Source organism: Microcebus murinus, chromosome 10, assembly GCF_040939455.1.
Source record: "Microcebus murinus isolate Inina chromosome 10, M.murinus_Inina_mat1.0, whole genome shotgun sequence".
NCBI classification, from domain to species: Eukaryota; Metazoa; Chordata; class Mammalia; order Primates; family Cheirogaleidae; genus Microcebus; species Microcebus murinus.
The window spans coordinates 13,551,582-13,564,408 of NC_134113.1; the positions used below are offsets into that span (position 1 = coordinate 13,551,582).

At 45.9% G+C, this 12,827-nt stretch overlaps 1 protein-coding gene across 5 annotated transcripts in view; it reads left to right on the forward strand.

Moving 5' to 3' along the window:
- Positions 1-12,827, forward strand: part of LARGE1 (LARGE xylosyl- and glucuronyltransferase 1) — a 509,251-nt gene that overhangs the window by 114,271 nt on the left and 382,153 nt on the right. The window lies entirely within an intron of this gene.

A 12,827-nucleotide genomic window follows, 5' to 3' on the forward strand; every position in this document is an offset into this window, starting at 1 on the left:
GCGATCTTGAGTCTGCATGCATATATATATATTTATATTTGCTTTTAACATGTGCTGGTTCTTTAAGTCTCTTGCTGCTTTTTCTTATCCGCAGAGCTGGCATTGCTTTCTATTTTTAGTTTCAGTGTTCTATATAAATATGGAAATAAATAAATTCATATATTTATTTGTGTGTGTGTATATATATAAAGCGGTGGCATTTTTTCAGGCCACTAGCCCCTGAGGACTAATGAGATCATTTATGTAAATTACTTAGCACAGGGTTTGGCACACAGGTATGTGCTAGACAGGTATTTTTTGCCAGGTGAGTGATGGGTCACCCTGGGTGGACTAGTTGACATATGCTCACGTGGAACTCGTTCAGTGAGTTGTCCCGAATGTTCCCAGCTGTAAGCTGCCTTCGATCTTTGGTTGGGGCCTCTGCTGTCTGCTTTCTTTCCTGCTTTGCCTTCACTGGTTTCTGAAACGTGTCAGTGTGAAATTATAGATTTGGAAAAACAAATGCTGTGAGAGGAGCAATTTACCTTACCCTGCTCTCTTTCGGTGGCGTGGGAAATGAAAAACGTCCAAACTAAGACAAATTTATTGGATACCAGGACCACCAGGCTATTGATTCTTAAAGCCAGACAGCAAGATTATGAATTGGGTGACAAAACTGGAGAGCATTTAGCTTGACTCCTAAGACGGGGGCATCTTTGTGTGCTGTTGCAGCCCTTGGGTTCTCTTGCCGGGCCCACGGCTAATGAACCAGCACTTATTAACCGGAGCGTGTCCTTGATGTGCCACTTCTGTCTGCTGTGTCGTGTGAGTGAGATATAGCCGGACAGTTTGACGTTTTCTGTAGAAGGTTGGGTGCCAGAGACTTAATCCCTAACTTCGAAGGTGGCAGAAACATTGGCTGGAAGTTTTTCACCTGGAGTGAGAAAAAGCAAGAGATTGTTCTAAGCCGTGAATAGTTCTGTACCTTGGCAGAGGAGGGATTTAGATCTCTGGATGGATTTTAGGACGGATAAGCAGACGCTGTGTTTCAGGTGTTAGAGATTAGCTGTGGAGCCCACGCTTGCTTTAGTGTGGATGCCCAGAGACGGTGAGCATCCGGCTGCATCGGAGTTCGTGGCTGGCCGAGACTTCCTGCAGCCTGGCTTTGTGCTCTTTCCTTCACCCTGTGTAGCATGTCGAGGCCTGTGGCAGCTCTCAGGGCTATCCTGTCTGTCCTCCAGCTGCTCAAGTCTGTCCTGCTGCTCTTTGACAGGTGGCCTCTGGGGACTGGGGACCCCTGACCCCATGGAACTGAAATGCCTTTTCCTGATTGTCTAACGGTGGTTTCCTTTCTTGACTTTTGCATGATGGTGCAGGTAACATTTATGGGTTGACTCGTGTCCCTCCAAAATTCTTATGTTGAAGTCCTAGCCCCCAGTACCTCAGAATGTGACCTTATTTAGAAATAGGGTTGTTGAAGATGTGATTAGTTAAGATGAGATCATACTGGATGAGACTGGGCCCCTAATCCATGTGATTGGTGTCCTTATAAAGGGGGGAATTTGGACACAGGGACAGTGCCATATAAAGACTGGGGTTGTGTTATCACAAGCCAAGGAATTGCCAGAACAGATCCTCCTCTAGCATCATCAGAGATAGCATGCATGCTCTGTTCACACCCTGAACTTGAACTTCTAGCCTACAGAACTGTGTGGCAAACTTCTGTTTAAGCCACCCAGTCCATGGTACTTTGTTATAGCAACTCTAGCAAACTGATGCAGTAACCCACTAAATTCTATTCCATGAAATTACGATTAGTTATTAGAAGAGAACAAAGTAAAGACATGGTTCTTTTGTTTTTAAATTATCAAACTGTCAATAAGTAGTTGATTAATTAATATACATTGTATAGCTGCCGTGTACCAGATAACATACTAGACCCTTTTCTACCATGTTTAAGCCTGGTTCTACCCCATGCTATGTGTGCAACATGTAGCGTGTTATTTAACCCACTCTGAGCCGTGGTTTTCTGATCTGTACAGTAGAATGATGACAAATAATAAGTCTTGGGTGAATTACATGAGATATAAATGTTGTCAAGTGCCCCCATAAATCCAGACATATCTAATTAAATAGCTACTGTTGTTTGAGTTCCCTATGTGTGGGGTTCCAGAAATCTAAAATCATTAATAAGATAAATCCTGTGTGCATAGAGCAGAGAGATTAGGTAACATTAAGAAAAGCCATTATTCACAATAAGCCCTAAGGTAGAAACATCCCAGATACATTATCAGCTGATGGAAGGATAACCAAATGTGGTATATTCGTGCAATGGACTATTAAGCCATAAAACGAAATGCCATGCTGATACATGCTACAACATGGATGAACCTCAAACATTACGCTGTGTGGAAGGAACAGACACAGAAGGCCACATAGTGTATGGTTTTACTTATGTGTGGTATCCAGGAATTGGTAAATCCGTACTGGCAGGATCCAAACTGGTGGTCGCCAAGGACTGGGGTAAGGGAAAATGGGGGGTTGACTGCCGTTTTCTTTCAGAGGGATGAAAATGTCTGGAACTAGATGAAGGTGGGGGTTGCACAACATTGTGGATGTAGTAAACACCACAGAATTGTACTTTTTAAAATGGTTAGTTTAATGTTATATGGATTTTACCTCAATAAAAAGCCATTCTCTCTGCAGAATGTATTCAGGGAAATCAAGGGAAAAAAAGCCAAATTCTCATTTGGTCACAAGAGTATTTATGTGGCCTAAATCAGGGGGGCATTGAAACAAAGGTTAAAAGTGTGTTGCTGCTGGAAGTCGTCACACGATAGAATTCAAGGGACTTGAAATCAGGAAGTCCATTGGCATCTATTCTATACCCTTAGACTTTTTATTTATTTATTTTTTTAATTAATTTATTTATTTTTGAGACAGAGTCTCGCTTTGTTGCCCAGGCTAGAGTGAGTGCCATGGCGTCAGCCTAGCTCACAGCAACCTCAAACTCCTGGGCTCAAGTGATCCTGCTGCCTCAGCCTCCCGAGGAGCTGGGACTACAGGCATGCGTCACCATGCCCAGCTAATTTTTTCTATATGTATTAGTTGGCCAATTAATTTCTTTCTATTTATAGTAGAGACGGAGTCTCGCTCTTGCTCAGGCTGGTTTCGAACTCCTGACCTTGAGCAATCCACCCGCCTCGACCTCCCAGAGTGCTAGGATTACAGGCGTGAGCCACCTCGCCCGGCCTAGACTTTTTTTTTAATGATCCAAGGCAAATAGGTTTCTGTCTATCTAAAAGGGGAATTTCCTTCCCAACTCTCTGTGTCCCGTGGCTTTGATGGCACTGTGACAACTTCTCCTTTCATTGCAGCTCATGACCAGAACTGGGTCGCAGGTCATCTCCAAACCAGTCCTTGGCAAAGGAGGTATTGCTCTAACATACCGAGGCCAGTCAGTGTCCCCTGCAGCTGGAGGTCCCACCCCTTAGTGCCATCCCCGCATACGGACTGAATCTGGGATGTGTTACCAGGAATGGCCCACAGAACAGGGGCGTGGCTGTGGGGAGGGCCCCTGGCAGGGTATCCCAGAAGGAGGTTTCAGGTTGGTCTTTGGACCCTGCACTTTCTCCACTTAAACCAGTCCTTGGTCTGCCCTCATCACTGTTAGTTTTCTTAAACACAGATGTCATCATTCCTGCTCAGGAATCTTCAGTGGTTCCCCAGGGACTGTGGAAGGAAGTTCAAGTTCTCCTTCACTGAGCCCTTAAGGGCCATCTCGGTCTCGTCCCCCTGCACCAGATCTGAGGGTTCTTTGCACCTGCTCTTCTGGAAGGAGCGGTTGGCTGTCACATCCTGGTCCCAGGCATGGCTTTGCACTTCTCCCAGTGGTTCCTTCTGCCAGGGACAACTTCTTCCTTCCTGACCCTTTTAAAACTGTGCCGTCCTCTTTGGCTGAGCGCAGGTGTTTTTTTCCCTGGGAATCATGTCTCCCGTGATCCCGACTTGTGTTCGTGTTCATGGTGTTTGTGCCTGCCTCAAAGGCTCAAACACATCCTCTTAAGGCTCTTCACGGGTAGGGGCCCTGTCCTGCACATCTCTGCATACCCAGCCTCCAGCCCAGGGCCTGGAATAGAGTTAATATGCACTTTGTGGCCTGCAGTGAATGGCAAGGGGTAGAAAAATCATAAAGCAATAGCTGCCTTCCTTGTATCTTTTGCCACCAGAAATGCATCCATAAAACCTCCACAGGCCTTGGAACTCGAGGGAACAATAGACTCTGCGAGTTCGGCATGTCAGGACCCTTCAACGCTTGCGAATGCTGAAGTGCATTTTGCAGTATGGGCCCTTGTTAAACGCTGATGAGTGTTTGCTTAAGCAGAATGAAAATGTGCGGCGTGCCTGCTTAAATCACTCCTTCCCACCATGAAAATCCAAAGGACAAAGACTAAAACACTCCGGGACCAAAACACTCCGGTGGGGGGCTTCACGGGTAGCCTCATGGATGTGATAAGGGCTGATTTAACATTCAGCAGAAAAACATCAAAATCAGCCTTCCCGAAGCTGCAGTCTGACCCTGGGAAAAATGTGCACCCTCAGGAAAGATCAGTCTGCATTCAGGATCTGTTTGGCAGTGCCTTGTTGAAAGAGGTTAATGCCATAAGTAGAAATTTCTGATTCCTTCTCGATTCTTCCCCCATTTGCTTCTCTTTCTGTGTCAGCCCGGAGAGAGCCTACACTGGAAGGAGCATTCACACCACCTGCCTGCGACAGCTCGATTTAACTTGAGTTCCTGCCCGCCTGAAACCAAATCCAGATCGCGTGGCGTAATACAAAGGTGGAAGTTAAGGAAACTAGCTGGGATGCAGATCGATGCACTTTATTTCCGCAGGCCAAGGACAGGGCTCTGAAGGACAAGGTGGCCACAGTGACCTTGCACATCTCCATGGCCTGGGCTTCGTTGAAATGGCCTCTGAGCACTTTAGCGAGGGAAGGGTCTTCTCTGAAGAAGTGGTTGCCTTGGACCAGGGTTTCTCAGCCTCGGCCTTACTGTCATTTTAGGCTCAATCCTTCTTTGTCGTGGGCTGTAAGATGTTTATCAGCATCTCTGATCTCTACCCACCTCATCCTAGTAGCATCTCACCCTCCCCAGGCTTGCCAATAAAAATTGTCCCCATACATTGCCGTATGTCCCCTGGGGGTGGGAGGGGACAGAGTCACACAGGCTGGGCAACATAGCTTCCTTCGTCCACACCTCTGCCCCTACGTCGGGGAAAACACACTGGACTTGAAGGCAGACGTCTTGGGGGTCCTTCCAGAATCCCCCTTAGCTCTATGACGTGAGCCACTTAACCTCTTGGAGCCCCAGTGCCCTGCTCTGTAAAGTGGATTGTAAACACTGGGTGAATTGAGGCCACAGGGAAGGTGTCAGTGTGGTACCCGCATATCCTGGTTGCCCGATACATGTTTTCTTTCCCAAGCACGGTTATCCCCAGTGAACTCCAGTTCTCTTTAGTTCTAAGCCACAGACTCCCGCTGCCGTTTATCCAGCCTGTGCGACTGCAGAGGCTTCTAGGTTCTCTCTGCCTCAACTCCGTCCTCAAGCCTGTGGCCACACACTAACCCCAGTCTGATGCAAAAGCTTGGAAAAGGTTTCAGCCTGCACTGTGCAGCACTGTGGCCACCAGCCCTGTGGCTGCTGAGCAGTTGAAACGGGCTGCTTCAAACTGAATGTGCTGTCAATGTAAGGTGCACTCTGGGTTTTGAAGACTGAGTATTGGGAAGAGAATGTAAAGCCTCTCATTAACAATCTTTTATATTGATTACTTACTAAAATGCTAATATTTTAAACATACAAGGTTAAATAAAATATTATTCTTATTTTTTGAGACAGGGTCTTGCCCAGGCTTGAGTGCAGTGGCGTCGTCATAGCTCACTGCAGCCTCGAACTCCTGGGCTCAAGTGATCCTCCTATCTCAGCTCCCAGAGTAGCTGAGACTATAGGTGCCTATTAGGACACCCAGCTCATTTTTCTGTTTTTTGTAGAGACGGGGTCTCGCTCTTGCTCAGGCTGGTCTTGAACTCCTGGCCCTGCAGTTCCCGCCCCCTGGGCCATGGACCTGTAGCAGTCTAGGGCCTGTTAGGAACCAGGCTGCACAGCAGCAGGTGAGCAGGGTGAGTGAAGCTTCATCTGCATTTACAGCTGCTCCCCATCACTCACATAAACGCATAAGCAGTGGCAGTGTTAGACTCTCACAGGAGCACGAACCCTCCTGTAAACTGCACATGCGAGGGGTCTAGGTTGCAGGCTCCTTATCAGAATCTAATGTCCCATGGTCTGAGGTGGAGCTGAGGTGATGCTAGCTACAAATACAGGCTATCGTTAGCAGAGAGGTTTGACTGCACAATAAATGTGATGTGCTTGAATCATCCCAAAACCATCTCCCCACCCCTCACCCCCGGTTCGTGGAAAAGTTATCTTCCATGAAGCTGGTCCCTGGTACCTAAAAGGTTGGTGACTGCTGTCCTGGCCTCAAGCCATCCCACCTTAGCCTTCCAAAGTGCTGGGATTACAGGTGCAAGCCAGTGCACCCAGCCTTAAAATATATTATTAAAATTAACCTTTCCTTTTCTTTTTACCTTTTCAGAGGTGGTTATGGAATATAGGATACATTTGTTAAGAGCAGTTGTTGTCTTATCCAAGGAAGCACATTGGATCTTCATGAGAGAATCATTTCCTGGTAGTAAATTTTGAGATACAATTCGTTTCATGGGACGATCCCTTTTTAAAGAATGGTCTCTGTATAAAGAGCAGTTAACATATTGAATGAGGCATTCAGAGGAGTACCCCACCCCCACCCCACTGTGTAGGTGAGAAGGTTCCTTGCTTTTAATAGCTCTCCCTTGAGGCAGGAACAGAGCACACCTGCCCTCTTCCGCCTGGTTCTCGGGTAGCAAAGCGAGGAGGCTCTAGTGTTTGTGCTATCCTTAGAATTTGGTCGAGCAGCTGAGTTCAGTCAATTCGTTTCAGTCTTATTAATACGACTACAGCGATTCACACTGTTGTTACGTAATCATGCTTTGGATTTCATTTGCCCTCCTTTGATCCTTGCAGCGACCTTTGGTGCTTGGTCTTGCCATGGGCTTTCCCCCTCCGTGGGAGGCTCTGGGGTGGTGAATGGGTCGCCAGGCGCCCGTGGCCAGTGTGTGCAGAGCTGATGCCGGGGCCCAGGTCTCCTGCCTCCCTTGCGTTACAGGTGCGGCGAGGCCCTGTGCAATGCAGACCGAGCCTCGGAGTTTGCTTATTATAGCGTAGAGACAAGACAGGCAAAGCTCTCCGGCGACAGGCAGTGTGTCCTGACCACGGAGACGCAGGGTTGTGTGAACATGAGCCGTTAAAGACTGTGTGGGAGGCCCCCGGGGGTGGGGGGGGGAACTACCCTTGATCCGTGACATCACAGAGGTTCCGAGGGCAAAAGGGCACCTTTCCCTGCGGCTGGAGAACTTGACTTCACAGCGGAATGAGCACAGACTGAGCTGGCGGGACTGGACCCCGGTGGTCCTTACAGCGTAGTGAGCTCCAGGTTTTCAGTGTTTATTTCAAAGCTTACTGTACATGGCTTTTACTCTTGGGGTTCACACAGTCAATTTTTAAACAGTGCCTCCGAGGCCAAGTGCCTTTCTCCAAGTGAGACAAGAAATAGGAAGTGCCAGTGCGACAGGCCAGAGGGAGAGATGCCCCAGGGCCCGATGGGCTGACGCATGTGTGGGTCCCCAAACACCTCTGTGTGTTCTTCCCCGTGGAGCTGAGAAAGGGGAAAAAGGTACTAAAAATGAACTTTGCAAGCGACCTTAGATGTATCAGAGCATGTCTGAGGGAGGCACACCATTGCAACAGGGACCTGCTTGGGGCACCCTGCAGATTTGTTCTCCCATTAGGAGGGTTGTGCTAGTAGGTGGGCCTTTATTTAAAAAGGGCTATTGAAACAATACTAGAATGAATGCAATCTACCTGATGGCACATTCATGTATTCATGCATTCATTCATTCAACACATACTCATTGAATGCTTCCTATGTGCCTGGGTATACATTAGATATAAAGCAGTCATGGTTTTTGCCTAAGTGGAGATTAAAATCTAGTGGGCATAACAGCCATTAAGCAAGTAATCATTCAAATAATTGTGTCGTTTTGAAATGTGTTGAATGCATGGTGAGAGACAAAGTGGGGGAGGGTCTACTTAGGCACAGAAATTATCTGAGTTCCCAGATTGACAGCATTCAAGATCCAGACTCAAAGATCCAGACAATAAGCATTTCAGGAATGCACATATTCTAGAAGTGAAGGGACCAGTGTGGCTGGAGTAGGGCTGAGCTAAAGGAGAGTGGCCAGAGATCTGGTCAGAGAGGTAGAGGTCAAGCCAGGTACTTGCAGGCCTGCCCGAGAGTTTGGGGTTTATTTCAAGAGCTGGTGAGAAACATGGAATGATTTCAAGCGAGGTTTGAATGGAGCGGCTAAGGCTGCAGGCGCACGCGTGAAATGATGCTGGCTTTGGTTCATGTGGTGGCAGTAGCCAAAGAGGGAAGTAGATGTGGGTCAGAGGTGAAAATGGCTGGATTTGAGGATGTGTGATTGACAAGTGAGATGAGTAAGTGAGAAATTGCAAATGGCTCTCAAGTATCTGTCTTGGGCAATGGAGTGAATGATGCTGCTCTTTATGGAGGTGGAAAGATCTAGTCAGGAGCAGGTATGAAGGGGGAGAGTCAGGACTTGGGGTCTGGGACGTAGGTGGATCTGTCCATCGGGTACAGTGACGTCATTGTATTAATGTGTAAGAATCTGGAGCTCAGAGGAGAGGCCAGGGCCACAGGTGCAGAGGTGGGGCATCAGCCTGAAGGTTGTTTTACAGGCTTTTGGCCTGGGAGGAAAAAAAAAAGTGTGGGTCTTGCACTGAATTCTGGAATATTCCCGGAATTTACTATTCAGGAAAGAGGAGGTTTGAGGAGGAAAGAAATGTATGAAATAAACATCTCAGAGGATGGAGAGTGAATGTATCAGAGAAAGGTAGAAGCATTTCTGAGCAGTTGGCTCCCCGTTTGAAATCAGAAATAATTAAAGGACACAGATCTGCCTGTCGGATGGTGTGATCTCCCACCCCAATTGGTTCCCACAGAAAGCCGTGGAGAACGAGGATGGCCGCGTTCATCTGGAGCGTGGAGTTTTTCCAGGCTAGTACAGTTGGAAAGGAGGAGGGCCGAGGGAGGCACAGGTGCGTGAGAGCGAGATTGTGGTAATGCACCGTGGCATCAACGCTGAGTGAGAGCGTATGGAGAAAACCTAGACCTGGGTGGGGAGTGGTGAGGAGGCCACTGGTCGGGTTCATGTGACAGTAAAGAATCTGTGCACTGGCAGCCTTGGAGGGCCGAGGCGGGGCCGGGGGGATGGACAGTGACATTGGAACTTTCGCAGGTTGTGCTGCTTTGAATGTGAAGTCCTAGAGCATGAACCTGGTCCTCAGTGAGGTCATCCAGGTCTTTGTTCTCTTGGGTACTAGGACCTCACCTTGCAAGAAAGGTTCAGTCAAGATAGGAGTGACAATGTGTGAGTGGCAGGATTCAGCCAATTTTCTAGTTAGAATCGGTGGCCCAAATCCTCCAATTGCTGCATACACCTGGGATTAATTTGGGATCCTGTGATTCTGAATGGTTTGGGCCATTTTGTTCTATGTATTTATATATATGTAAACAAATATATATGCTTTTTGGTCCCTTAGATTTTTATTCCCTCTTCATGTGCAGTGTTTCTAGACAGTCCACACATCTTGAATACCCATGAAAAATCATGTCTAACATCCATGATGCTAATTAAAAGACAGCCTCTGGTGTTGATCTCAGATAGCTGGAGCACACATTGAGGATGTGAGCTCTGGCTGAAGTCTCTCAGATGGTAACCAGCCACGCCTGGAGGGTAGATTCCCAATTAGGATACTACAGATGTTAACTCCTTACACCTAGCATGTAAATTAAAACTAACACATATATGCTATGCTGTGCTGAGATATTTTAAAAATTGCAAGCAATAGAACAAGGAGACATAGTGATTTGAGCCCTTAAGTAATTTTTAAGTTTCATAACAGCAGTGCATGCTCTTTGTATAAAATGTGGAGAAATATATATTCCTATATATTGAAATTCTCCATATCCTATACCGCAAAAATAATTTCCAATATTTAAGCCTTTTCTCATATACATAGATATGTAGGGATTGGTACTTGTATATAACAAGTTATTGCGTTGGACGGAAGGATACTTGCGATCACATTATACATTTGGCTTGGAATCCTACTTTTGTGGCTTGACAGATCATGATTATTTCTCTGGTTCGTACAGTGTTCTTCATAACTGTGAATTTCATTGGTTAGGACAGATGGGAGAAGACAGGTGGAGTAGATGTTTAGGAGGAGGAAGTGACCGGTTTGGCCAAGGAGTTGGATATTGGAGTTGAGGGAGAGGTTTTTAGGGGTGACACTTAGATACCTTAACAGGTGGGAGGTGTCCCTTTGCCAGGCAGCCCTGGAGGGAGAGCAGGTTAGGGGCTGGTTTTCCCAGTTAATGCATCAACATTTGCACATGTTTGGGATGTAATTTCCAGCCCACCTCCTGTTCCTTCCTTCCTTTCTTCTTGTGTTGATGCCTCTGTTGACTTCCCGGAGTAACTTCTGATATAAATTTAGATTTTTTTTTTCTTTAAAATGTGTTTTTAGTGCACAGAGGTGTCATTTAAAAGTCAAATTCACGGAGAAATATTTTTTACCTGCTGGGTTTAATTTCAGATGCCAGTGTTATCATAAAAGACAAACCACGCAGACTCTGTTTTAAAACTTTGCATGAATTGTGCAAGTTGAAATTAACTTCTGCAGATGGAGAGAGGAAAGGAGGAAAATAAGTGTTTTAAAGAGTTGAGTTTTTTTCAATGTTACATAAATATTAATGCCAGTTGAGTTTAATTTCCATCTTCTTACTTTCCCCTAAAGTTGAAATTTGTCTACAGCTTCCTAACTTTTGTCTACTTTTTTCTGAAATGAGAGCAAATGGTTATGATATATTTGACCCTGGGAAGAAATAATCACAAGGTTCAATATGAAGGATTTAGGTTAGATCAAAAGGAAAAATGCCCTCTGGCAAGAATTGTTAGACTCAATTACCAGAGGGAGAACAGAGCCCAAGGTGTTTTTGCCTTTTACTAGTTGTGTGTTCCCTTAAGCCAGTTAACTAATCTTTCTGGGCCTTAATTTTCTCACCCATACAATAGGGACTAAAAATAGTTCCTATCTCATAGGTTATTTTCAGACTTACATAAGCAGATATATATGAGAAAATATAGAAAATGCTAGACACATAAGTGCTACTTACTGCTAGTTGTCTTGACTATTATTATAAGTGAAATATAAAAAAAAAATATTGTGATTTTTAATGTGGTGGTGCAGTTGTCTCTCCGAATCCATGGATTCTGCATTCTGCATTTGCAGATTTAACTAACCTTGGATCGACAATATTTAGAAAAAAGTATGGACGGTTATGTCTTTAGTGAACATGTATAGACTTTATTTTTCTTGCCATTATTAAGTGATACTGTATAACATCTATCTTCGTAGCGTTTATATTGTACTAGGTATCGTAAGTAATCTAGACAGAATTTAAAGCATAATGTATGGGAAGATGTACTTAGGTTATATGCAAATACTGCACTATTGTATATCAGGGACTTGAGGAGCTCAGGATTTTGGTACCTTTGGGGGTGCTGGGGCCACCCCCATGGTTCTCTAAGGAGGACCGTACTGCCTGAAGGAGAACTGAATAGGTGGGGCCTTCGGGTTTAAAGCACCCATTTGGCATGTCAGTCAGTGCTTATTTGTTGGGGTCTGTTTCCTATCAAGTCCTAAGAGGGGGTGTGTGGGAATGAGCAGAAATAAAAACCTACTTAAGGCTGCTCTTCTGCCCTCCAGGAAGGGATGTCACCCTTGCAGTGTACTTGAATCTTGATCAATCACTTAGTCCAGGGCTCTCTCATTTGATCCTCATTCCATCTCGCCAAGATAGGGGGGGTCCGTTCAATTTATAGATGGGTAAAATGAAGCTTACCCAGAGACAGGGGACTTGTCGAGGTCACAGGTAGTCGAGCAAAGCATCTGGATTTGAACCCAGATTCATCTAACTGCATAGCCGTCTTCCCCCTATGCATTCTTCTCCTGAGAGACTCGTGTCTCGGTGCGTCTCATTCTCTGTGACTAGCACCATTTGTGTGTACAGGGTTTGTTTTCCGTGCTTTCGAATGAAAAACTTCCCTAGAGGGGACTTTTCTCAAGTCAACATTCTTTGTTCAAGAGGATTTTGCTTTTTCAGTTTTACTTTCTATTCCACACCCTCCAGCCCTGTGGTCTTTCATCTGTTTCGAAAGAAGGCCATTTAGAAAATCGTGTCAGAGTGGTTGCAGAAGAGAGCCGGGTTGACAGTTGAGATCGGCTCCATTAGGTGTTTATTGCTGGCAACTTGCTGAACACAAACTCCTGAAGCTTGAGAGCGTCGCCTTTGGTTAGAATCAGATTCCATTTATTCGTTTAACAGACAATTATCAAGCACCTGGAGGTGACAGGTGCTATGCTAAGTCTTAGGGACTTCAAGGTGCATCGGATGGGGTGGGGACCTGTCTTCTGGAGATGCCAGGGTTGGTGTGGAATGGAGGCCAGACCACCGTCACAGGGGTTATAAGGGTTACGGTAGAGGGAAAGATGCATGGTAGGCATATAGACGGGGACACCCAAGCCAGCTGCTTCATGAACATCCGTT